The sequence below is a fragment of the Podarcis erhardii genome (genome assembly GCF_964252035.2).
Source record: "Podarcis erhardii genome assembly, chromosome: 3".
Classification (NCBI taxonomy): Eukaryota; Metazoa; Chordata; class Lepidosauria; order Squamata; family Lacertidae; genus Podarcis; species Podarcis erhardii.
The window spans coordinates 75,569,021-75,594,831 of NC_138507.1; the positions used below are offsets into that span (position 1 = coordinate 75,569,021).

Here is a 25,811-nt window from a genome sequence, read left to right on the forward strand (position 1 = left end):
CACTGCAGGCGCGCACGAGGCCTCCGGGGCGGGGGGTCCCGTCTTCTCATTCTCGCCCTGGGAGGCAAAGGGTCTGACCTCGGCCCCAGAATTTATTTTCCAGGCCCAAGATCGACGCCAGCCTATGTGGAAGGGGAGTCTTGGAAGAACATCGGGGCCGCATGGCTGCAGACTAGGGTGGGAAAGCAGGCGGGGCAGGGGCTGCGCAGGGAGACTTTCCTGCCTCACAGTTTCCTTACGCGAAGCCACTTGCTTTAGTATACAAAAATACGGCAAGGATTAAAAATTAAGCATGGCCATGGGTGCCCGTTACAGATAGGTAGCCGTGTTGGTCTGCCATAGTCAAAACAAAACAAATTCCTTCCAGTAACAAATTCCTTCCAGTGTTGGTCTTTAAGGTGCTACTGGAAGGAATTTGTTTTGTTTTGACATGGGTGCCCGGAACGTCCTAAACTAGGGAAACAGCCCTCCGCCGCCAGGGAATAGGAGAAAAAGAATATAGAGTACCAGGAGCGTAGCCAGGATTTTTGTTAGGGGCCCTCCCCAAAAGTTGTTGGGAGATCGTGAGTAAAAATCACCACTTCAAAAGGGGCAGGCTTTTGTTGGGGGGTGGGGAGCAAAACTCAATTAATTGAGTAATGCTTTTCAATAATTTTTGGCTACACTCGTGCAGGGTACCATGTTTGTAAAAGTTTGCAGATTTTGGATATGTGTGTGTGGTAGTGTTGGGTTGTTTTAATAAGGAACATGACAAGATTACTGCTTCACAATGTAAATCTAGTACAGTACAGCCCTAAATTCCATACGGCTATAAATGGAGGGACAAGCAATTAAAAGTACTGTCATCATTATCATTGCTGCTAGAAGTCGGTGGGTGGGTGGGGATTTATAGCCAGCATCTTTGTAGATGGATTTCTGCTGGGCCTGTGAAGAGATGCTGCCTGAAAGAACATGTAGGATCAAAGTAGGCCAGGTAAGGTTACGCAGTTCAGGTAGCAGATTGCGGCATGCTAATTAAAAGGCAGAAAATTGCAATTTATTTCAGATATATTTTCATGACCGTGGGGAAGTGTGTTGCTCTGACCCTCTCTTCAGCTTGCTGCTTTGCTTCTAGCTCACATCACCGTAAACTCTACCCTCAACTCTGCCTCTGTCTTTTGAACTATCCCACCCATTTGCCACCTTGCACAGAGCCCCTTTCCTTTGTTTCCCTTAATGGCCCATCACCAGGCAATCGCCCCAAAGCAGGAAGCTCGCCTGGCTTATATTTCAACACTTGCTGGGGTTAGAAGGGTTTTGTCATACAGCCTACAAGCTCGTCCCCCAAATTCATAACAGTATCACTTGGAACTCTGACTGAAGTCCCGAGGAAGCAGGAAACATTACTGAAAACAGTATGGCTTGCTATTGTGTAAAGATGCATAGAATCGTGGTACATGACGCCAGTCGAGCTTGCAAAAATTTATCATTTGCCCAAAAATAAATGTTGGAAGTGTAAAGAGATTGAAGGTACATTCTTTCACCTTTGGTGGACATGCCCAAGGATTAAGACTTTCTGGGAGATGATTTATAATGAAATGAAAAAGGTATTTAAGTATACCTTTCAGAAGAAACCAGATGCCTTTCTCCTGGGCATGGTCGGCCAATTGGTGTCAAAGAAGGATAGAACTTTCTTTATGTATGCCACAACAGCAGCAAGAATACTTATTGCAAAATACTGGAAGACACAAGATTTACCCACCCGGGAAGAATGGCAGATGAAGGTGATGGACTATATGGAACTGGCGGAAATGACTGGCAGAATCCGAGACCAAGGAGAAGAGTTGGTGGAAGAAGATTGGAAGAAATTTAAAGTTTATCTACAGAAACACTGTAAAATTAAGGAATGTTAGAAGGATGTTGGAATGAAGTAATGTGGTTTTAGCAGAAATGATATAAAGGATTAAGTAAAAATGGATTGTTAATTGGTGAAAGAACAGAATGTAAAATTATAGTATATTAAGATAAATCATTAGGATAGAAATAAAGATGGAAAGGATTTGCTGAAATATCTAATTGAATTAGAATACAAAAAAGGGAGGTGTGAGGAGGTCAAGGAAATAAGCAAAGGAAAGAAAGTTACGTAAAGGATTGATTTGTTTTTTTTCTTCTTTAATTATCTACATCTTTTTCCTGTTTTTTTTCCCTTTGTTTTTGTATTGTTCTGTATTTTTATTTTTTTTCTCTGTTTAAATATGTTCTTCATTTTTTCTTTTTGTAACTTTTAAAATCTTAATAAAAATCTATTGAAAATAAATAAATAAAGATGCATAGAATCACACTGTGAGTGATGTACCGAGTAAAGGTACACACAATACCTTTAAAGCACATTTGAAGCGCATTCTTTCCCTCTGGTCAGTGTGCAGTTTATTGGCATTTTTTGTTTCCCTCTAAACATAGTTTGTGGTACATAGTCAAGGATGCTCCCCAGCCAAAGGAGTGCACACGGCAGATAACTCTTTATTGTCAAAGATAACACAGTAGTTTCTATGGCTCCGAATACCCATGCACACCAGTCTAGCATCTAGGCAGCTGTTCCCAGGTCCACACTCTTAAGGAGTAGTAACAGGGAGCCACTCCTCCACCAGTTTATGTACCTCCCCACAACAGGCTGCACTCACAGCTGGAGACTACATCTGCATGGAAGCTTTCTCTGCTCATCCCTCTTCAATCCCCTCCTGGTTCTGGGAAACAGTGGTGCAGGAGAGGGTGGGGAAGCACCCAGCTCCGTCACTTGCCTGACCTGCCTCTTCTTCCAGCCCATCCTGTGCTCCACCCTCCAACTCTGTAGCTTCCCTGTCTCTGGTTCTTGCCTCCTGGCTGGTACAGTTCCCACAAATCACTGTGCCCCTCTCCTGAGTCAGACTCCAGCCCCCTTCCCCCAATGCACACTTGTCAGCATCCTGCCAGTCCCTGACATACATCCAAATTGGACAAACTGACCTCCAAATCAGGATTTAAGACCGTGGCTTGGAGATTAGAGCTAACCAACTGCCTGATTCAAACATCACAGCAAACTATGGTTAAATCAACCAGAAAATGGAGGAGACAATCAGTGTGCAAGAGTGGAGAAGATGATGTGAGTCTCTGGCACATTTCTATGGTTTGAAGGGCCATCAGAACTGAGCCAAGCAAATAAAATTGGAGGATGGAGATAAAGTAACATGCTAGTAGTTTATGGTTGGATTAAATTTTCCCCAAAAGTTGAAGGTTACCAACCATGAGGAGTTGCCCCAGGTACTCTGTCTCCTAGTTCTGTGTTGTCACAATTAATGTACTTTCAGCCACATTTGTTGTGTCGCAGGAAGGTTGGCAGATGGGATATCCAATCTGTATCTACCTAATCTATGTCCATTCTTTTATGCCCCCTTGTTACTTGGTGTGTTTGCATCTAGTCCCACACAATGAATTAGATACTTCTTCCACTAATTTTATACTCTGGACTGATAATTTTTTCCAATCACATTTTATTTCTGATTTTCCGTTACAGGCAAGTCCTGTATGCCCCGAGAATTACAGTTGTTTATTCTGTCTTCTGCTGGCTCAGCTGCACTCTGTGGAGAGATCTCTTTCACACAATCCCTTCAAACTGTGGGAAAATTGTGTTTTTAATTACCTCTTAGGGGACCTTCCAAGTACTTAATCTGCAGTCCTTGGTTGACACTGGATTAATAGATACCTGTCCTTCTGCAAGCCCTTGGGAAGGCCACAGGTGGAAGATCTGAAAGTCATTAGAAATGATTTTCTGGTTGCGGAACCATTACCAAATTAGTGTGAAAATGAGGAGAGATTGATAAACAATCTGAAGAATACTAGTTTTTAAAGACCAGAATTGGTCTTAGAACAACCTCCATGTGATAAAGTTGCCCTTCTCTTGAAGGCTCCCTGAGACTAATTCCCTATCTTGGAAAAGCTCTGAGTCCAACGACATTAGTTAAATAAGACTGCAAATAACTATATTTTGCCTCTGGCCTCACAAAGTTTCCCCTGACATATTTTTCATAATTGTTATGGTTCAAAATATTTTGAGACTGATTTCCCTTCTATCCATTATTTTCAGTTGTACTGCCAGTTACCTACAAAACAGGTAAATAGTTGAAATGCTGTTTCCGAAATGTAGGACATCTTGGTCAAAAATAGTTTTAATTGAAATCCCAGATTTTGACTTGATTTTCAACAGTTGCAAATCTTTTATCTCACTTTTATTCCTTTCTTACTTATAGGTAGGTATGCTGCTCACTCCTATGTAGTTTTCAGGTTCAAATTCAGAACATACTGAAAAGCCTTGTCATTAAATTTATTGCTTTCTGTACCGTAAGAACTTACTGGATAGCTAGCTACCATTACATGGCAGTAATTCACATTAATTTCAGTGACATTGCTTTTCAATGGAAATTGAGACCAGCATTCTTACTTGTCATTAAGTACCGGTATGTCTGGCCCACTTATTTATTTATGAAAGTATGTGTATGCCACTTTTGGTGTTAGGATGATGGACATGTCTCTAGTGATCATCAGCCAAAGCAAATTGACTGGAGATCTCATGAGCGAGGCTTCCAAAGCACATCTCAGTGTCCAGACAACCAGGCTCATATATATGCAGGTGGTGCTTCAAATAACTCAGTCCCAAATCATTTAGAACTTTAATGATTAAATTGGTGCAGGATGCTCCAATAACAGATGACCAGAAACATTATGTACCAGTTTCCAAACTGTCTTCAAAGGTAGCCCTACAAAACAGCATTTTACTAGTTTGACCTGGATCTGACTTGGGCATGGATTACTGAGGTCTGACCTCTCTAAATAAGCACACAGCCAGCACGCACATACACACATACCCTGCAAACCCCATAGTATCAAATTTAAATTCATAGAAAGGTGGAAGAGATTTAGGGTTATCTGTAACACCTGCCCCCAAAGTGGAAACATCAGGAACAAATATATTTGAATCCAGGTGACAACTGGATTTAATTGAATTATTTTGGAAACAATGGGATGGAAAACATCACTTTCAACCAATTGGATCAGGGCATTTTGTCTAGTGTTATCTTTAAACTGGGATAGCCCATGGAGTTTTTGTCAAGAATAGACTCTTCTCACTGATAAAGTAATAGGAGAAAAAGAGTGGGTTGTAGTCAACTTAGTCAGAGTAGATCCATTGAAATGAATGAATGAATGAATCCTAACTTTAGTGAGTCTACTCTGAGTACGACTAGCATTGAGCACTACCTAATGCCTTTATAACAAATCAGTTTTGCTGGTATCTTTGTTGGTAAGAAAGGAACAGAGGCAGCAATATGATACCTGCAGCTACATTTATTGCAACTACACTGTCACAATCGGCTCGTGCAAAAGTAGGTCAGATCCGTAAGGCAAAATGAGCTCAGGTTTCTGACGAAATTCAGCTGGGCTGATTAGATAAATGAATACAGTGGTGCCTCGCAAGATGAAATTAATTCGTTCCGCAAGTTTTTTCGTCTTGCGATTTTTTCATCTTGCAAAGCACGGACTTTGGAAAAGCTTCAAAAATCACCAAAGTCTTCAAAAACCTCAAAAAAGGCTACCACACCGCGTGCTATGAGTTGCTCCTCGAAGTGAATGCACGGTTTTAAGAAAAAGGAAACAAACTTGCAAGACAAAGGAAACAAACTTGCAAGACGTTTTTGTCTTGCGAAGCAAGCCCATAGGGAAATCCGTCTTGTGAAGCAGCTCAAAAAACGAAAAACTCTTTCATTTTGCGAGTTTTTCGTCTTTTGAGGCATTCGTCTTGCGAGGTACCACTGTATAAACTTGCATCTGTGCACAAAGCCAGATGTCTAGTAAACACTAGTGCCTAAATTGAGCCTGGTGATTGTCCTTTGGCTTGCTGAAGAGGGCAGTAAGAAGATTTTTCTCCTCTTATGTGTGCTGCTTTTGTTTGTTTTTTAAAGGATTTGGCTGCTGCCTACTTACATTACTCCCCACCTTACTGCATAGTTGTATATTTCATATGGCAGTTAGCAAGAACATCATTGAGATAAAGGAGAATGTTAAAGAACAACTTCACACAAAGTCTACAAAGCTTGTGGTTTTAGGTACCTGGCCTGCTGAGCGCTGCTTGCACAACCACAAAAACTTGCTTAACATTCTGAGCCATACTGGCGTTGGTGCCCAATCTTGGGTTTTAAAAATGTGTGTGTTATGTTTGATTTCCTATACAGCTCAGTCTTGTGAGCTGGAGAAACTGATATATTAAGCCAGACAAGCTGCTTTACCACCATCCGTCATAGTAGCAGAAGGGCTGTGAACAACATCGGCAGAGAGCTTTCACAGTGGGTTGCTATAACCAGTAGGGATCAAGGTCCTGTTTCCTGGAAGAGCTCCCAAGTCCCTTTTTTACTGTTATAATTAAAGAAACATGAATATGCACTCCAGTAAATGTGTAACAGTCAATATGGAAATCTGAAAATTAATTCACGCCTCACAATTCCATTCCGAATGTTGGCAATGTCAATCAACATGAATGACAGTTATCCAGCTGCTGCTATGAAGGTGATTCCAGATAGACGCTTATTGTCAGATGTTTTGCAGCATCCACACAGTGTTGTTGGCATCAAAATGCCAGTCAGTTCTCTCCCCCCGCCCCACCCATTTTATTCAGATTTACCCTTTCTGGGGGAAACCCGATAAGTTTACAAAAGGGGGCGGGAGTCCCTACGGCCAATGACTCATTTGCAATATTTGTACAGCGCATTAACAATATTAAGCCCTCATCTTTGAGGACCATAAGACTGCTTGGTTTTCTATCAAAAGCCTCTTTAAAAAAACCTACGTGTTCATGATGTAAAATGGAATGACTTTGTGTCAGGGACATTTTTCAGCATACTGGGATATGAGTAGTCATCCTTGCAGGAGCCATACCTGATCAGAAGAGCAGGGAAGCCCAAGCCCTGGAGGGGCCTGAGAGATTGTCACCGCTCACCACGACGTGGGAGTTCATCCTATCGTTAATATTTATCCTTGCACAGGAAAACACGAGCATACATAGGATATTGGTGAGTACCAACACACAGGATTCCCCCCCAAAGTTAGTCAAGTGTAGGAACAAGATTATGGAGGCTACAGATTCCTAGTAAGCAAAAACTGAAACAATTTGAAATTACAACTTTATGAACAGAAGAGCTTTCCTATTTCCCAAGCAACCTCTAAGTATGGGCCATTAAGGTAACAAAGGAAATGGTTCCGTGCTAGGTAACAAATGGGTGGACCTTCCCAGAACTCTCTGGTAGAAAGATAAAATGGTTAGTTAGAAGCTGGAAGGCAGGCTGCAGGCTGGGCAGAAATCCAGAGCTATGCTTAATTTCTGTTGGAATCCAAGGCTGTGGCTATGGGAAAAGCAAGAGCCTCTTGGGGTATTAATGTTGTGAACCCCTCCACTGCAGGCTCAGGTTGTATGTATGTGTAAATAAACCATATATCATAATGACACCAGTCTCCACTGTTCCTCATTCTGAAGAAAACATGAAGCCTTTGGGTTAACATTTTATTTGGACCCTGCAATAAGAAATGTAGATTTGGGTCAGGCAGCCTAAATCACCCCACCAATTCTAACAGCAAAATCTGTCAATCTCCCGTTTAAAATAAGTCCTGGTTTGACACTTCAAAACCATTGTGGAATGGAAGTTGTAAAATAATTTGCTAGCTGTAATTGGTTTCCCCCAGCTTCTCTTATTTGCTCTTTTGAGGAATGCTAGATACCTTAGCTCCTAAGAGATGTGATTAGCTTTTCTTGCGCTAAGGCCAAGGAGAGGGCCATTCCATCATTACTTTAATAATAATCTCTCTTCCTCTCTCTCTTCCTCCCCCCCCCCTTATTCCAGACATTTATTCCAGAATCTTTTATTCTGACATAAAAGGAAATGTATATACAGCCTGACTTTTGAGAGCTTTGACCTAGTTTTACTGGCCTCTCTGGTAGCTTAAATGATATGACACTAAAACAAATGCAGGAATATGTATGACAGTGTATATTGGGAAATTACTTAAGAAACTGATTTTGAATTAGATTTTTTTTTTTTTAATCCTTGTAATTTCTTTTGGGAACTTGGATGAATTTTTACCCGTTAAGGAAGTGATGTCAGGCTTTGGTGCCTTTTGCCTCTCTGTAACTACAGCTTCGAAAACTACCAAGCAGCATTCATTTATTTACTATCTTTCATAGAATTTCATAGAATCGTAGAGTTGGAAGGGACCGTGAGGGCCATATAGTCCAACCCCCTGCAATGAAGGAATCTTTGACCCAATGTGGGGCTTGAACCCACAACCCTGAGATTAAGAGTCTCATGCTCATCAGGCTTACAAAGAAGAGGGGAGATCTTTTTTTTTTTAAGGGCAGTGTTGTCAGCTGAATAGCAGCTGGCGACTCTTGTTCCTTTGGCCCATGGATGGGAACCCTCAGGACTGAGGGCCCAATGCGGTCCTCCAGGCATCTCTGTCTGGTGCCTGACACTCTCCAGAGGCCACAGCCTACACCAACCTTGCTTCGCCCCCTCCTTGAGTGTTCCTGCCAGGTTGGGATGTATCTTTGAACTCTGATTGTGACCTTTGCTTGCCTAGATGGAGGATAGAGAGGGGTGTGTGAGGGTGCAGGAACTAGCCTTCTGTGCAAAGGTGATATTTTCCTCCATCGTCAGGGCACAACCTCTAAAACAGGTGCACTCTTCATGTGTAGAGACTCCCCTCTAGTGCTCTAATTGCACAAGGTTCTAAATCACAGGGTGCATGGAAAAGGCTCCCCTTTTCAGACAGAGACTTCCTGGACACATAGACAGTGTGGGAGCAGATGCGCCTTCCCTACTCTGTGTGATTGATTATTTATTGTGGGAACTGAATGCCCAAGAATAGAGAGTGTGATATCCATGCCGGAACCTGCAGATAGCGGCATGAATCTCCAGGGGAGATGCAAGCTGACAGTGTTCAAATGACCAAAGGATATTTATTACATTGATTAATTAAAATATTCTATTTCTTTTAAAAATTAAAACCACAACATTACGAGGCAATGGAACAGCAACACTCCAGAAAAGCCAGCTTTCCTGAACTCTCCTGAGTGGAGCTACCAAAATGGCTTCATTTGGTATGACATTCATTTCATATGACACAGTTGTCTGAACCTGACATATGTCTTCAGACAGCAGTGCTGACCATCAAGACGGAAACTGGCAAGTGGGCAAAGAAACCCGGTTGAATCCTTGCATTAGCTCCTATCCCAGAGACTAGTTAAGATGCACAGGAAAAAATACACAACATGCTTCTTCACGGAACTGGATCAAAGCACTTCAGTAGAATTTTTCAGCTCATAAAAGCTAAAGTGGTTTCTCCTGCTTTTGATAGAAACTCACTTATAACATTTTTATTTGCTTGGCATAACAGTGGTACATCATTTTATCTTCCCCCCTGAGCTTGAGCCCCATCAGGTGTGTGGATGATTCAGACATCCCATCCCTTCCATCCATCCATCCATGCAGCAGCAACAGCAGCAGATTTTATGTAAGTCTATCCAGAGAGTGGGTGCATCTTATGTCATGCATCATCCTGGTGCAAGAAGTGTGTGCATGTGCAACAATGCACAGAAAAAGCCAGGACTCTGATGCCTTGGGGCCTGGCATTGGAGAAGTCAAAAAGATGTCCTGTCTGCTTAGCAAAAGCATGCTTAGCTCCAGCATGTCTCTGCCAGTGTGCCCATGGCTGACAAAACCCCAGACTGCTGCTGCACATCACTGACATTTCTACCAGAATGTTCTTTTTCTTTCTTTTTAAAATCTAGGGTAGTTTACAGTTACCCAGGGGCTAATGCACATACCTATTTATTGTGAGTTGCCATGGCAGTTTGGCACATGAGCGCCTTAAGCGTGACTGATTAAAATGATTCAGTATTGTCTCCTCACTCCTTAATTTTTCATAAAGTGGCTGAGAAAAGTTCTCGCAATTAAGTGGTATCTATTTTTATCTCTACAGAAGCTTAACTATTATTTGCCCCTACAGTGTCCTTACATTAAAGACAAGCATAAATCATCGGTGATGTAGTGTTGCATTGAAAAGCTATCCTTCAAAGCCCGAAAGGGAAGCCAATTATTATAGGAATGATTATGGGAAGTCAAGGGAAGCCAGCTTCGCATGGCAACTTTGGGTTTCCTGACAAGTGATTAATTTTACCATAGCAAAACCATTGCTTTCCCACCCTTTCGAATTTCTTTTAAAAAAATAAAATGAGGATGGCACATTGATTTTTGCAAAACAGTTCCTTCTCTGATATGAACAGCTTCAGAAGCAAGAGCTCAAGTAACATGAAAGAAATTTTATAAAGAGAACAGAAAAGCACAACAGTGCTCATATTAAATATAAAAGCCAGTTCACCTCTTCCCCTTGCTGCTTCCAAAGGAAACCCTTCTGTTTGTTTAAATACACTCTGAGCAACAAGTGAACCTAAGCATTAAAGGCCTAGTACTTTGTGAAGTATTAAATATGGGTCTGGACTATGCTTCAGACAGGGCGGGAGGAACTTGCACCACCACTCTGATTCCTGAACAGGGTAAAATTGGTTTTGCGTATCATGAAAAGCTGCATCAAGGAGAAGGTGATTTTGAAGAAGAAAAAAGGGAAAGGGTGAAGCAGCTGAATGCTCCCTCAAGAGATGATTGGAAGGTGGTGACAAAAGAAAGGGCCTTTTTGGTAGTGGCTTCTGGGCAGTGGTTTATAGAATTCTCTTTTCCTTCAAGTCTGTCTTGCACCAACGTTAACATCTTTTCATACTCCCAGGCATTTCACAGTATTTGATGGTAGCTATTGGGTTTTTTAAATTACTTTTTCTGTTGGACATTGTAATAATAATAATAATAATAATAATAATAATAATAATAATATTTCTACCCCACCCATCTTGCTGGGTGTCCCCAGCCACTCTGGGCAGCTTTCAACAGAACATTAAAAACAGAATAAAACTTCAAACATTAAAAACTTCCCTAAACAGCCTTCAGATGTCTTCTAAAATAATAATTATTATTCTAAAAGATAGATAGTTGTTTATTTCCTTGACATCTGATGGGTGGGTGTTCCACAGGCCGGGCACCACTACCTCTGCATGGTTCTCTGTAACCTCACTTCTCGTGGGGCGAGAATTACGAGAAGGTCCTCAGAGCTGGACCTCAGTGTCCGGGCTGACAATGGGGGTGAAGATGCTCCTTCAGGTATACTGGGCTAAGACTGAGATGAGCTGTTGTCTTGAGATATAAGTATTTGTGGGGTAAGATGCTTTTTAATGTTGCATTGTTCCTGTTTTGAATTCAGTTTGCTTATTTTCTATAAGTTACCTTGAGGTTTGTCTTGGTATAAGGCATTTGAGAATAAATAATCACAGTAGCATTAGTAGTAATAGTAAAAAAAAAACCTACTATTTATCTCTCCACACTCTACCTCTACTCCCAGCTGAGTGAGATTATTTTGTGTAAATCTCTGGAGGAAAGTTACACCAAACTGTGATTAGCGTGTAGTTTGAGCCTCAGGGTGAGGATGATAAAAGAAAAGTACATAAAAACAAAGAGCAGTATAAAACAACATTTTTGCAGCCTAAGTTTGATCTTTTTTTTTTTTTTTAAAAAAAGAGACTTCAGAATTTTGAGCCCAGAATAAACTACACAAAACAAGAATTCTTGCATATAGTGACATATCATGCATAATGTAATTTGTGCAACCTTCAGATCATTTGTCAAGGAACATAACAGCAAAGGGATAAGGAATAATATGAAAAGAACGTGAAGATTATATTAGACTAAGCTTGGGGTTGCCCGTGTGGTACCCATGGGCACAATGGCACCCTGGAGGATTTCTTCAGGCACCCACAAAGCCTCTCAGCTACCCCTGAGGTAACACTTTAGCTAATGGGGCCTCCCACTGCCGCTGTGCCGCTGCCACACGATTCTGTTCTCATCCTGAAGTAAAGTTCTTAACCTGAGGTACTATTTCTGGGTACTATTTCTTCAGTCTGTAACCTGAAGCATATGTAACCCGAGGTACCACTGTACAGACCCTCCAAGTGTCCCTGTTTATGAGGGACATCCCTGATTTAGAGAATCTGTCCCAGTTTCTGTTTTAACCCCAGAATGTCCCACTTTTCCTTAGGATGTCCCTATTTTCTATTTTTCAAATTATTTTTTATTAATTTTAACATATAAATTATAATACATACCACAAAACTTCACAACTTATACAATCTATTATTATTTTTTTGGACTTCCATCAGCACCTCTGATGATCCACCATTCTTGTCACTTCTTATGCATTTCTTAAATTCATATTGCCTTTAATTATCTTAACTAACCACCCTCCCTTTTATCCATTTTTGCAATAGTTCAAATAGGACATCCCTATTTTCACTGGAGAAATGTTGGAGGATATGGAATTAAACCGTCTGAAGGCAATCCTGTACAGGGAAGTTTTTTTAAAAAATGTCCAATGTTTTATTATGTTTTTATATATTTTGGAAGCTGCCAGGAGTGGCTGGGGCAACCCAGTAAGATGTGTGGGGTATAAATAGTAAAATTATGATTGTGGAATGGGACGAGACTATTTTAATCGGAGAGATGTTGGATGGTATGGAAGTACACAGAGCTGAAGGAGGAAGCTGAGAAAGCAGCACCATTTCCCGATTCTCCTTTTGGTTTTAGGTGCTGTTCAAGGCTTCCTTTGGCACCTGAACTGCTAATATGAGCCTCAGAAAGCACATAAGGTAGAAGATGAAAACCACTGTCTTTCTCTTTTAGCTTTATCTGCTTTTCAAGGCTCAGATGGGAGGACAGAATGTTGGATACAACAGGAGAAAGAGAGAAAGAGAGAGAGAACATGTAAATGAGTAGCAGCCAATCAATCCTGTCAAAACTGCATATGTTTTTCATAGAGCCCTCTTCCCATCTCTCCTCAACTGGCATCAAATCACAGATCACATCTGTCTTCCTTGCCTTAATTGTAAATCTCTCTCTCTCTCTCTCTCTCTCTCTCTCTCTCTCTCTCTCATTTCAGCATTTCCACAGCACAAAAACATGAACCTGAAGCGCGAGTCCTTAAGAGTCCTAATAACTTTACAAAGGATCCCCTCAAAACCAGAATCACTTGTATTCTGTGGTTTTGTTGTCATCCAATGTAAAAAAATAAATAAATCAGGAAGATCCATGAGAATCTGTGCCTTCTGCCAATTTTTTTAAGTTCTAGCAAGCACTGACTTTATGATTTCCGTTATGCAGTCTACCAGTGCAGCTTTAATTTGATGGTGGTTTGGGAGGGGGGAGCCCCGTGTAAAATCATGCAAATTCAAGAAGAGCCATTTTAATTTTACAGGGTTTAACTTTCATCTAGAGACCCACAGAAAAACAGCTTGCACACATGTGTGTGTTTTCTCTCTTTCTGCCCGGGGTTGGCAGGGACCCAGGGGAAGAGCAGCGAAGATCCAGCAGAATGTCTAGGACTAAAATGAGATTAGGGACTAGATCTCCCAGGCCCAACACTCTTATTCATACAAAAAAAATAAAATAAAAAAAAATGGGAATGGTGGATTGTTTGGGAGGAAATTTGGAAGCTCTGTCACCCTTCAGTTTTGAGCTTAGTTCTCATTGACACAGCACACATTTCCTCTTTCATATTTCTCAAGTTCAGTTGATGCCAGCAGTTCCCCTCCCTCCATGCACACACATAATAGCCAGCCTCAGTCACAACCATGTGATGTTGTGTATTTAAAGTGCTTCAGTTTTATTTATAGCTCTTCTGAAACCAGCATCAGCTCATCATTTCAGCGTGGAATAGAATATATGATTTGATCACCAAAGCTAGTTAAAAAAATTCCACTGTTTCTATCTTGCACAAGAATATGAAAAACCCCACATGGTTTTTGTGCCCCTGCCTACAGACACACACACCTTTTGTCTGTCTGTCTACATGTGCATGCCCATGCACACACTTTCACGTCATATTTTCCCCCCTTGCTCTTGACCTCACTGGATGGAGATTTCCATATTTTAGACTCCCCACCTCATGCCTTTCACATTTAGAAGCTAAGGAGACAGGTTGTGACTAAGTAACTCACAAAGCTGTGCAAATCTGCCCACGGGAGGAGGTTATCCAAAATCAGTTTTAAAAAGAGCCCCTCCAGGATCCAATTCCAAATCTGTCATGTCATTATTGGACAGATCATTGGTGCGTACTTAATGGGAACAATTTTATTAGGTTTTTTAAATACTTTGTAGCATACACTACTCCTGCCCATGCTCAGTAGCGATGTACAGTATGGGTACACAGTAACATGGTTTTTCATACTGGATTACACAATGTTATGGAATTGGACTCAAGTTGCAAAGAAGGAGCTTCCGACTAAACATCAAAAGGAACTGTCTGGTGGTAAGAGCAGTTTTGACAGTAGAACAGACTCCCTAGGGAGGTTGTGGACTCTCCTTCATTCAAGGTTCATAGCCATCCGTCTTGGATGCATTGCAGGGAGTTGGAGTAGATGACCCCGGAGTCTCTTCCAACGCTACAGTGCTGCGGTTCTAAAATATTCCCCAAAATGCCATCATTCTCCAGTGTTTTTTCTTCCAAAGGAAACCCAACCCAGCTCATGCTGACTTTGCCTGAACTGAAATTTCTCATTGTTTGGGAAAAAAATGGGATGTGAGCAAACATATTTGGCAAACAACAAGGGAGAAACGGTCCAGATTGTTTACATGTGTCCTCTCTTAATCTATTTTCATAGTAAGAACAAAACAAAGCCCAGCTGTTCTTCCAGATTGCAAATAAATATAGGCCCAGATCCAAAGCTATTTACATCCAGGGGGCTTTGAGCTTCCCAGTGATGCAAGTATCTTCTAAAATGTCATAGTATGGGAGCAAAGGTGGTTTTATGGGTGTGCAATGGGTGTGGTGGCACTGGCATCCATGCTGCAGGGGATGCCAAATTTTAGCATTGCACAGGGTGCTGCTAAAATTTGAGAGTCCAAAGTCTGCCACCACAGGGGGGTCACTTCAGCTGTGGTGCATCCCACAGCATAGCAATTAACACTGAAAGGCTTGCAATGATCAGAGTGTGGCTAATGCAAAAGCCCTGTTTGGGAAATCGGTTTTTGCATGTGATGACGTAAAAGAAAGCCGTGTGTGTGGTGCCAACCCCTGTCATCTTCACTGTGTCATCTTCTCATATTTCATCCTCATCCCTCCATGAGTTGGAGGGTCACCTTCTGGAGCAGAGAGCAGCTAGAACTCATGGAGACTCCCTGTGTGTAGAACCCGGGAAAATCAGGGTGTGATACTGCATGGGGATCCTTTGAGAGTGGAAGAGTCCCTCTGCTTCAGAACTTTGGCTTCCATCTCATGGAGGGCTCAGAAATATGAGAAAATGACATGCTGGAGAGTTTGGTCCCTGGAAGTGAACCTGCAGTTCTTCCTCACAGACACCCAGATACAGCTGAAATCACTGGCAATTTCATGCTAATGTTTTGTGTACAGTCATGCCTCGGGTTGAATGTGCTTTGAGATGAGCGCATTTGAGTTGTGCTCCACGGCAACCTGGAAGTAATGGAGTGCGTTACTTCTGAGTTTCGCCGCTTGCGTCAAAATGACGTCACGAGCATGTGCAGAAGCGCTGAAACGTGACCCGTGCAGATGCGCATACACGGGTTACGTTTGCTTCTAGATGCGAACGGGGCTCCAGAATGGATCCCATTCGCATCTAGAGGTACCACTGTAGTTGGTTTTACGCACATTGTTGTGGGTGTGGTGTGGCATATACCCGCCGTAGCTGCTGCTGACCTGTTCAGGGGTGGGCAGGGACAAGGTGCATCCATGGTGCCAATCCAGCAGTTCCACCAACTCTCCTCCCAAGTCCCATCTCGGTAAACAGCAGTGAAGCTGGTGCTGGAACAGAGCACTCTAGTTCTGTCCTGACACATGTACCACTAGTGGTCTTTAAACATTACACAGCCATGCCACAGAATGAACCAGTAGCAGATGGTGTTTCTGAGCACAATTCAAAGTCTTGGTGCTGACCTTTAAAGCCCTAAACGGCCTCGGTCCAGTATATCTGAAGGAGCGTCTCCACCCCCATCGTTCAACTCGGACACTGAAGTCCAGCGCCGAGGGCTTTCTGGCGGTTCCCTCACTGCAAGAAGTGAGGTTACAGGGAACCAGGCAGAGGGCCTTCTTGGTAGTGGTGCCCACTCTGTGGAGCACCACACAGATTTCCCAAACAGGGCTTTTCTCTTTTCTTCAAAGAGAAAAACAACTACCAGACTTTTAGAAGACATCTGAAGGCAGCCCTGTTTAGGGAAGCTTTTAATGTTTGATGAATATTAAAATGTATTTTAATATTTTGTTGGAAGCTGCCCAGAGTAGGGGTATGGGTGGGGTATAAATAAATAAATAAATAAATTGTTGTTGTTGTTGTTGTTGTTGTTGTTGTTATTATTATTATTTATGGAGGGGCCTGTACTCACTTGACCTCTGGTCAGTGCAAAAGCACAGCCAGGAACACCCTAAAGTGGTGCATTTGCACTGCATCAGCCTCACCAGGACCTAACTCCTCTCCTTCGATTTCCCTGTAAGCAGCTGCAGCAAGGTGACTGGGAAGTAGCACTGCCCCATCATGCCATCTGCTGCCGGAACGAATTCATAGAAAAGCGTCACCTGCTCTTAAAACATCAAAAACTTACCAAACCACTTTTTAAATTGAAGGGATTTTCAAAACTGATTTGTTGCATTGACAAAGGAAAATGTTCAAAGGAAAATTTGATTTGAGTCCTATCTGGAGGAAAACAGCTTACAACATTGTCCCTATCCAGCCTGTCGTTATAATATATAAAGGGGAAGGGAACAATTTTGCATCTTCAAGGCGCTGGATAGGACGTTGTCAGGGGCTCAGGAGCAGAGACACAGGGGAGAGAGGAAACGGAGAGCGAGGGGGAGGAATCTGAGGGCAGCGTGGGAGAGTATGACAGTGGGCCGAGAGATTCCATGAGTTTCTCCAGTGATTCAGAGGATTCCCAAAGGGGGGCGCTGATAGCCAGAGCAAGGGGGGTCCCAGGGGGGGACACACCAGGAACAAGGGGCCAGCGGGGAGTCCCAAAGCAGCAGTTGGAGATCAGGGCCAGCTTCCCCACCAGAGCGTAGTGGGGGGAAGAATCACAGGCGTCAGGGCCAGCGTCTCCTCCAGGAGGGGGAGAAGAGGAGTTAGGGCTGACCACGCCTCCATCGGAGAGCGAGGGAACAGTCAGGAGGAAGATTGCCGGCTGGGCGCGTGCGCCAAGTTCAAATGTACAGGCGAGCGGCACAGCAGGTAGCCCGGATAGGGAACCAGGTCCTAAAGCCCGCCGGAGGGTGGGGGATGAATCAGGGGATTCAGCGTCAGAGGAGTCCAGAAAGGGGGAGACCCCAGCGGACAGGAGGACCCAGAGGAGGAAGGAGCAAAGGAAGAGGTGGAGCAGGGCTAGAGTCTTAAACTGGTGTCGAGGGGGAGGAGACTCAGACGGAGCTTCGGCGGTCTAGAGTTTAAGACGTAGAGCTGCACACCATGGTTTTGAAATAGAAACTGAACTTCAATAAAGACTTTTGTATATAACAAGAACTGGCGTTGGTCCTTTGTGAGCTGGGACCTCGGGCAGCCCTGACAGACGTCTTCAAAAGAATTTATTCAGCTCATAAAAGCTAAAGTAATATGTCATGTTTATGATATAAACCAACTTACCATTCTTACTTGCTTGGCACCAGATCAGGATACAATATTTTATCTCTTTCTCTGACTCTGACCTCTGGGTGTGGCAATGATTCAGTCAGCCCGTCAATGCAGCAGATTTTATGCTATTATTTTCCTACTGTGAGAAGACATATCTCATCTCATGCTTCATTTGCCACAATGTTTTCCTGCCACCGAGCAGAAAGGGTGTGGTTGGTTGGAGACAGAGCACTTATAAGCCCGCAATACATTTATATTTAAATCCTATTGTTTCCTTGCATTTTCAACAGCAGTTAGGCCACTCGATCCATTCGGCCAGCTGCAAGCAGAAATAACAACCCCAATAAACCTGTTCTTCCAGGTAGCAAGTACAATATTGAGAGCCAGAGTGTTGGAGTGGTTACGGTGTTGGAGTAAGACCTGGGACCAGTCACTTCCTCTCAACCTAATCTACCTCTTAGGGTTGTTGTGCCACTCTACTCCCTGCTAGCACCTGCTGTCTGAGACAGCCACCTCATCTTGCCTATTGTTAGGGCTGGCCCTGATCTACATTCCAATTCTTGGTGACACTAGAATGTGTCCGAGAGACAGAAATCAAGAACTGGGTTTTAAGTGTATGATGATGACACATAATAGCAGCTACTGCATGGCACATCTGCAGCAACATCACATTAGTAGAAGAATGCACATTGTTTTATTTATTTGTAGACTATGACTGGGAATTTTTCAAGGGTCATGTGTGAAGCAGCCCTCACAGCAGGCATATTATTCAAGGCTTCACCGCTTGCAGGTAGATGCAAGTGACTGCTTCTATGTTGTATTACAGTTAAGTGTTTTAAATTTGTTGTTAGCCACCCTGAGCCAGGTTTTCTGAACCGGGAAGGGTGGGGTATAAATAAAAAATTATTATTATTATTTTTTATTACATACCTTCCTTGAGAATTGGATTGGGTGTGGTGTGGTTCCCTGCCCCCCTTTATAGTTAATTGCCTATTATTTAGTTTCCATTGTCTCCATCAGCTTGTGAGTTGCATCATGCTCAAGAGAGAAGATTTTTCCATTCCACCTTGCATGACAGCAGAAGCATGTAACCGTGCTGAGCAAAGTTCCCCAAGGAAGACACACAGGCAGTTATTGAAGGTAGCACAGTTTATTGAACTCTTTATTGGTAACTGATGATAAAAGAAAAGTAACAAACTGGACAGTCTCTGGTCTGATTAATAGCTCTGAATAACCTGCCTCTCTTGGCTTCCTTTAAGCCCCATAGCAAACTCTTATCATATCTGTCTATCTATTTATCTATCTATCTATCATCTATCTATCTATCTATCATCTATCTATCTATCTATCTATCTATCTATCTATCTATCTATCTATCATCTATCATCTATCTATCTATCTATCTATCTATCTATCTATCTATCTATCTATCATCTATCTATCATCTATCTATCTATCTATCTATCTATCTATCTATCTATCTATCATCTATCTATCTATCTATCTATCATCTATCTATCATCTATCTATCTATCTATCTATCTATCTATCTATCTATCTATCTATCTATCTATCATCTATCTATCTATCTATATCTATCTATCTATCTATCTATCTATCTATCTATCTATCTATCTATCTATCATCTATCTATCTATATCTCTCTATCTCTCTATCTCTCTATCTCTCTATCTCTCTATCTCTCTCTCTATCTCTCTCTATCTATCATCTATCATCATCTCTATATCATCGATCTACTATCTATCTATCTATCTATCTATCTATCTATCTATCTATATCTATCATCTATCTATATCTATATCTATATCTATATCTATATCTATATCTATCATCTCTATCTCTATCTCTATCTCTATATCTATATCTATATCTAATCTATATCTATATCATCTATCTATCTATCTATCTATCTATCTATCTATCTATCTATCATCTATCAATCTCATCTATCAATCTATCATCTATCTATCTATCTATCTATCTATCTATCTATCATCTATCATCTATCTATCTATCTCTATCTATCTATCTATCTATCTATCTATCTATCTATCTATCTATCTATCTATATCTATAATCTTCCTTCCTTCCTTTGTTCCTTCCTATTTACATTTATGACCTATGCCTTCATGTATATAGATGCCAGAGTGGGCTACAGCACATCATATGAGCAAGGAGTGCAATTAAATAAACAAAACAATAAAATCCTATGTCAGAAGCATCTGGGGCAGCAGGTGATCAAAACAAACTGGGCAGGGTGGCCTCACCAGAGAAGGGGAGACACTTAGCCAATCAGAGGATAAAGGCGTGGTGGCCGGCAGAGAAGGACCAAGGAAGGAGAAATAGTAAGAAACAAAAGACGAGTAAAGAGCTAGGCCATGGGAAAACCTTGTCACAGTGACTTGGGACGCAATGTGGGAGGAAGGAAAAAGCAGCAGTTCTGTTGCCAATCACTCTAGTGGCAAGTAGGGGAAAGTTAACTGGAGGAAGGAAGAGGCTGCTTGCACTCCAAATGACAGAGAAATTATGGTAGCAGGGAAGGAAGGCTGCTTAAATAAGCAGGTCTCCGAAGAGTTCACCCGGTGTTTTCTGAAGGCAGGAGAGTCCCTGGTGCTCTGGAGAGCCTTGGGAGTGAGAGGATGGAAGCTTCCACATCAGACTTATTAAGATTATTATTGATATGGTTGTTTGTCTTGTTAGAAATAGCAGCAGTTAAGCTAACTTGACACATGGGTGGTAAATGCAAAAATGTTCTAGGTTGATCTAGAATACCTGGCCAGCTTTTGCACTTGGAGCAGAGAAGGTGCCCACCTCGTCCTTCTGCTCAGGTGGGCCAACCTTGTGCCCAGGCCCTTGAAATGAGCTTGAAGGAAGGAGGATGACGGCACAAACACTTCCCACTTCTGTTTGCTTCCTACAGGGATTAAAAGAGGACAGGACATGGCCATGGACCGTCATCTCCCAGAAAATTTCTTTCCCATTCATCTTAATAACTCTATTGATTCTTCTTCTGCTGTCACATATTTAATTTCCACTAGATCAGGAGAGAAACATCCCTCTCCCCAAAGTAGCCTTGTACTTATTCCTTGTATGTGGGAAGGGCTGCATCTCACAAGAGAGCATTTGCTTTGCATCCAGGTGGTCTTTGGTCCAGTCCCTGGCATCTTCAGGTAGGGGTGGGGAAAGGTTCCTGTCTGAACCCTTGGAGTGCAGCTGCCAATCAGTGTAGACAGTACTGCAGTTGATGGACCAAGAGTCTGGCTCAGTATAAGGTGTCTTCCTATGTTCCTGAAAAAGACCAGCTGGAGCAGGCATCCCCAACCTGCGGCCCTCCAGATGTTCTGGCCTACAACTCCCATGATCCCTAGCTAACAGGACCAGTGGTCAGGGGTGATGGGCATTGTCGTCCAAAACATCTGGAGGGCTGAAGGTTGGGGATGCCTGGACTAGAGCATCTCACTGTTTTCCCATACTCTCATCAACAGTTAAATGGGGATTGTTGGCAGAAGAGGCAGCATGCAGTGGGAGGAAAAAGTCCTCCTTCCCTTTTCTTTAGTATAATTTGCTTCTGTCCTTGGCTACTTAGTATTGCATTTTGTAGCTAAAGCTGCCTCATTCTAGTTTTAATAATGCAGCCAAGCTGCTTTCTGCCATAATCTCAATATAATCACCATAATTCCTTCAGCTTCCAATATAGGTCATGTTATGCTTGATTCAATAAAATTTTGCTCTAAAGCTTTATTAATCTGATAGTACAGTAGGCTGCGTCGATTTGATAACAGTCTGCTGTTATTTTGTTTGCTTTTATACCGTTGTTGCTTCTATTATTGAATTTGATTAAATAAATAAATAAATAAATATGCCCTTGCTGCTGTGTAAGTCTGCCAGCTCTGTCTCCATTCTTTGGGCATACAATGCTCATATGTGCTTTCAGATCCACAAAGCCTTGTTAGGTCAGAGCAATGGTCTAACTTAGCCTTGGGAGCCTTGGAAGCTACAGAGGAAGAACAAAGGAGCCGGCATTAATAAAGGATTCCTTTTTCTCTCTTTTTTAAAAATAGCTTTTATTTATCTGCAAAGAAAGAAAAAAGATGTTGGAGTAAAGAATACGGGAAAGGTTGATGATGCCCCCACTGACCCATGCAAGTCATAACTTTATGCTGCAGTCATCACCAACCAACCCTTATCTGAAAGAAAGTTCTGTTGAAGTCAGTGAGATTTAGGACTGCTTCACAGTTGTTTGCTTATTCCTACACATGTGTAGATGCAGGTGGTGCTATGGTCTAAACCACTGAGCCTCTTGGGCTTGCCGATCAGAAGGTCAGCAGTTTGAATCCGTGTGACAGGGTGAGCTCCCATTGCTCTGTCCCAGCTCCTGCCAACCTAGCAGTTCGAAAGCATGCCAGCGCAAGTAGATAAATAGGTACCACAGGAAGGTAAATGGTGTTTCTGCATACTCTGGTTTCCATCACGGTGTTCCATTGCGCCAGAAGCAGTTTAGTCATGCTGGCCACATGATCCAGAAAACTGTCTGTGGACAAATGCTGGCTCCCTTGGCCCAAAAGCGAGATGAGCACCATACCCCATAGTCGCCTTTGACTGGACTTAACAGTCCAGGGGTCCTTTACCTTTATACATATATACACTTTATATTTGACAACTAAGTTCTACAGAGAGATCTTCTATGTTACCTCACATCACTTTGGGCTTTCTAGTAGGCTGAGTTCATGCACTCAGTTGCCAGCCATCAAGTGTACATTAAACACCCACAGTGATGCACAACCCTTACAGACAGGTCTACCACTAAGCATGCTACTACTCACGTCTGTGTTATTCTAGCATGCAGCTGAGAACCTGCACAGTTGCTCACTTGCACTAAGCCATAGTTTGGCTTAGCATTTCAGTTGTACTGTGTCACTGGCTCTCACACTGGTGTATGATCACCACAAATCCAGCCAAACCCATCTATCTCTACATGCCAGGCAGGGACTCAGGTGACGCTGTGGTCTAAACCATTGAGCCACTTGGGCCTGTAGATCAGAAGGTCAGCGGTTCAAATCCCTGTGACTGGGTGAGCTCCTGTTGCTCTGTCCCAGCTCCTGCCAACCTAGCAGTTTGAGCACGCCAGTGCAAGTAGATAACTAGGTACTGCTGCGGCAGAATGTAAACGGCATTTCCATGCGCTCTGGTTTCTGTCATGGTGTTCCGTTGTGGCAGAAGCGGTGACATTCAGAAGACATCTGAAGGCAGCCCTGTTCAGGGAAGTTTTTAATATGTGACATTTTAGTGTATTTTCATCTCTGTTGGAAGCCGCCCAGAGTGGCTGGGGAAACCCAGCCAGATGGGCGGGGTACAAATAATAAATTATTATTATTATTATAATTATTATAGTCATGCTGGCCACATTACCCAGAAAGCTGCCTGTGGACAAACACCGGCTCCCTCGGCCTGAAAGCGAGATGAGCGCCGCAACCCCATAGTTGCTTTTGACTGGACTTAACAATCCAGGGGTCCTTTACCATACCTTTACATGCCGGATGTTATGAGTAAACTCTGTCTGCTAGGCAACATGGATAGGCTAGCATACCCTACATAACCTGTGGCTTTATTTAAGATGAAGGTGCAACCGTAAGCAAAGTCCTTACTTGGAAGAAAGTCCCACCAGGAATGAATTTCAAGTAAAAATTTTTAGGCCTTGAGCATATGTGGCTTACCTTAATCTTATCTATGAAGCTGTTCATATAGAGCAAAAGAGAAGCTGTGCTTTTGCAGAAAGAAAGAGTGGGAGGAAAGGAGAGAGAGAGAAAATGAAATATATATATATATATATATATATATATATATATATAAGCAAATATATATATATATATATATATATATACACACACATATATATTTCTATATTTCTATATATCTATATTAAAGACTTTTGCATCCTTTGGCCAAGAAACTATGTGCAGCAGCATTTGTTAGTATAATTGCATATGTTGAAAGCTTCATTACAAAAGAACAGTGAGTACTCAGCAATGGGAACATTTCAGGAAAGTGCTAATTTTCAGATGGCTGCCTGTCAGCGTCTTTATTTGTCTCACATGGCCAGAGTATCTGGGAGCAGTTTCTACCAGATTTGGACCTTTAAATAACTCTTGGCCACTGAGGATTGTATCACTCCAAATGCACAAGGCAGAGGGGGGAAAGCATCTTAATCCTGTCGATGAATGTGGTTTAATAGTGTTGCTCATGTTTTAAGCTGCAGTGCAGAAAGGATGGATCTTGAGTATCATAACATCAGAATTGAATGGTGTGTTTTTTCTTACACCCAGTTCCAAGAAACATCTTTGGAAAGCGGAAGTCTATGTCAGTGATAGAAGCAGTCGCGGCAATCAGTTTGTGTGCACAAGTATTTGCAGGTCATGGAAACAGAACCTCGGCTCATTATAAAAAGGGGACACAGTTTTGCATAAAATTTCCATAGGCAAATTTATAGGTGTAGATGAATAACGAGGAATGATTACCAGAATATAAAAAGAAACAAAGTCATCCTAATGAGGAAGACTATGGCCAGGTGACTGCGGTGTCTGCTCAGTCTGCAACCTATGTGCTAACTGATGAAGGGCAACTTCAAGGCCCCTCCTCCTTGCCTTTTGGAAAGAGCAATCCAAACCCCCAATCTATCAGGCTGGAGGGGGTTTGCATGAGGCAGAGGTGCCCTTCTGCCCAGCTCCACTGGACTCCAATGGTAGGTGTGCTCTGCCATCAAGGGGTATCAAAAAATGGTCACCATTGTCACAATAGCCAGTGGACCCTCCCGGAAGAGGTGTGTTTTGGGATGGGGAATGGAGTTATGCCAGCACAAGATCTTCTGGATCCTAAGCTGGGTCCGTGCTCTCACATGTTGGCAATGGGCCCAGTTCAGTCAAGCAAACAGGCATGGCATGAGTGGCTCCATTAAGCCCTGACACAGCTGGCCAGAGGTTTCAATTGCAATCCCAGGGTTCTTTATTTTTAAACTGGACTTGGACCAAATAGCCCTTCAAAAGGACAACACCTTCAAATAGAGGGCTGTCCTCTGTAAGGTAGGACACATGGCCATCCTCGTACACAATTTAACTGTGAAGAAGCACTCTGAAGAGTTCTAGAGGAACTGCCACCCCCAATGCTGCAGTTAGCCAAATTTGGGGAAATAAGTAAGTCTGACTGAAACCATCACTCACCAACCCCCAAATAATTTGCCACCTCATTCCTAGATGGGAGTTTGGTGGGCATTTTTGTGGCTCTGGAATGCCCAGATGTAGTAGCATTCTGTCAAAGAAAAAAAACTCCTAAAAATATACAGGGGTGGTTCAGAAGGTTGATGGGGATCTACTGGCCATTCAGAGTCACTGGCAAGAGTTTTTAAAATTGAAAAATAAGATTATTCTTGGAAACCGTTTATCCAGCTTAAATGGGGGAAATGTGGGCTGGCATTCTGATATGTGGACTCTGTGAAAAACCTGCATGCATGAGCAGCACCTAGCCCAAAATAAACACCCATATGGAGGTATTATAATTTAGTTAAATTAATTGAGCATCCAATAACCAGAGTTCTCTGGTTATTGAAAGCCAAGTGAAATCACATGTCAGCAAAACAGATGTCAATAACAGCACAATTACTTGCAACTGAGACATAAGGATGCATTTAAAATTGGGGTGGTTAACCTTTGAGCCTTCAGATGTTGCTGAACTACAATCCCAACTATCTGGCCGTTGGCCCTGCTGACTGAGGCGCAGGGGTATCATCTTCCCCAGGCTCTGATAAAATATCTCATTTATACGCAAACATTTTCAATCTCCTAATACTAAATTCCTATCGATGGAAGATCATTCTGGGCAATCCAGGAACCTCCCTAACAAAGGAGTGCTTGGCCAGCTAGCTGAGCACCTTGTTAGAAGCCCAAAACAGTGACTCTTGCAAGGAAAAAAGCAGGGAAGAAGAAGAAGAAGAAGAAGAAGAAGAAGAAGAAGAAGA

The 25,811-nt window shown here is 42.4% G+C and overlaps 1 long non-coding RNA gene across 2 annotated transcripts; it reads left to right on the plus strand.

Moving 5' to 3' along the window:
* The first annotated feature begins 436 nt into the window (after positions 1-436).
* LOC309338582 lies at positions 437-21,592 on the plus strand. Of its 2 annotated transcripts, XR_014154976.1 has the most exons (5): positions 437-973; positions 4,100-4,126; positions 6,887-9,567; positions 18,803-18,922; positions 20,724-21,592. It is a non-coding gene; the product is annotated as an uncharacterized lncRNA (long non-coding RNA). The 2 variants fall into 2 exon arrangements; XR_014154977.1 differs by lacking the exons at positions 437-973; positions 4,100-4,126 and having other exon boundaries at positions 5,829-9,567.
* The last annotated feature ends 4,219 nt before the right edge of the window (positions 21,593-25,811 follow it).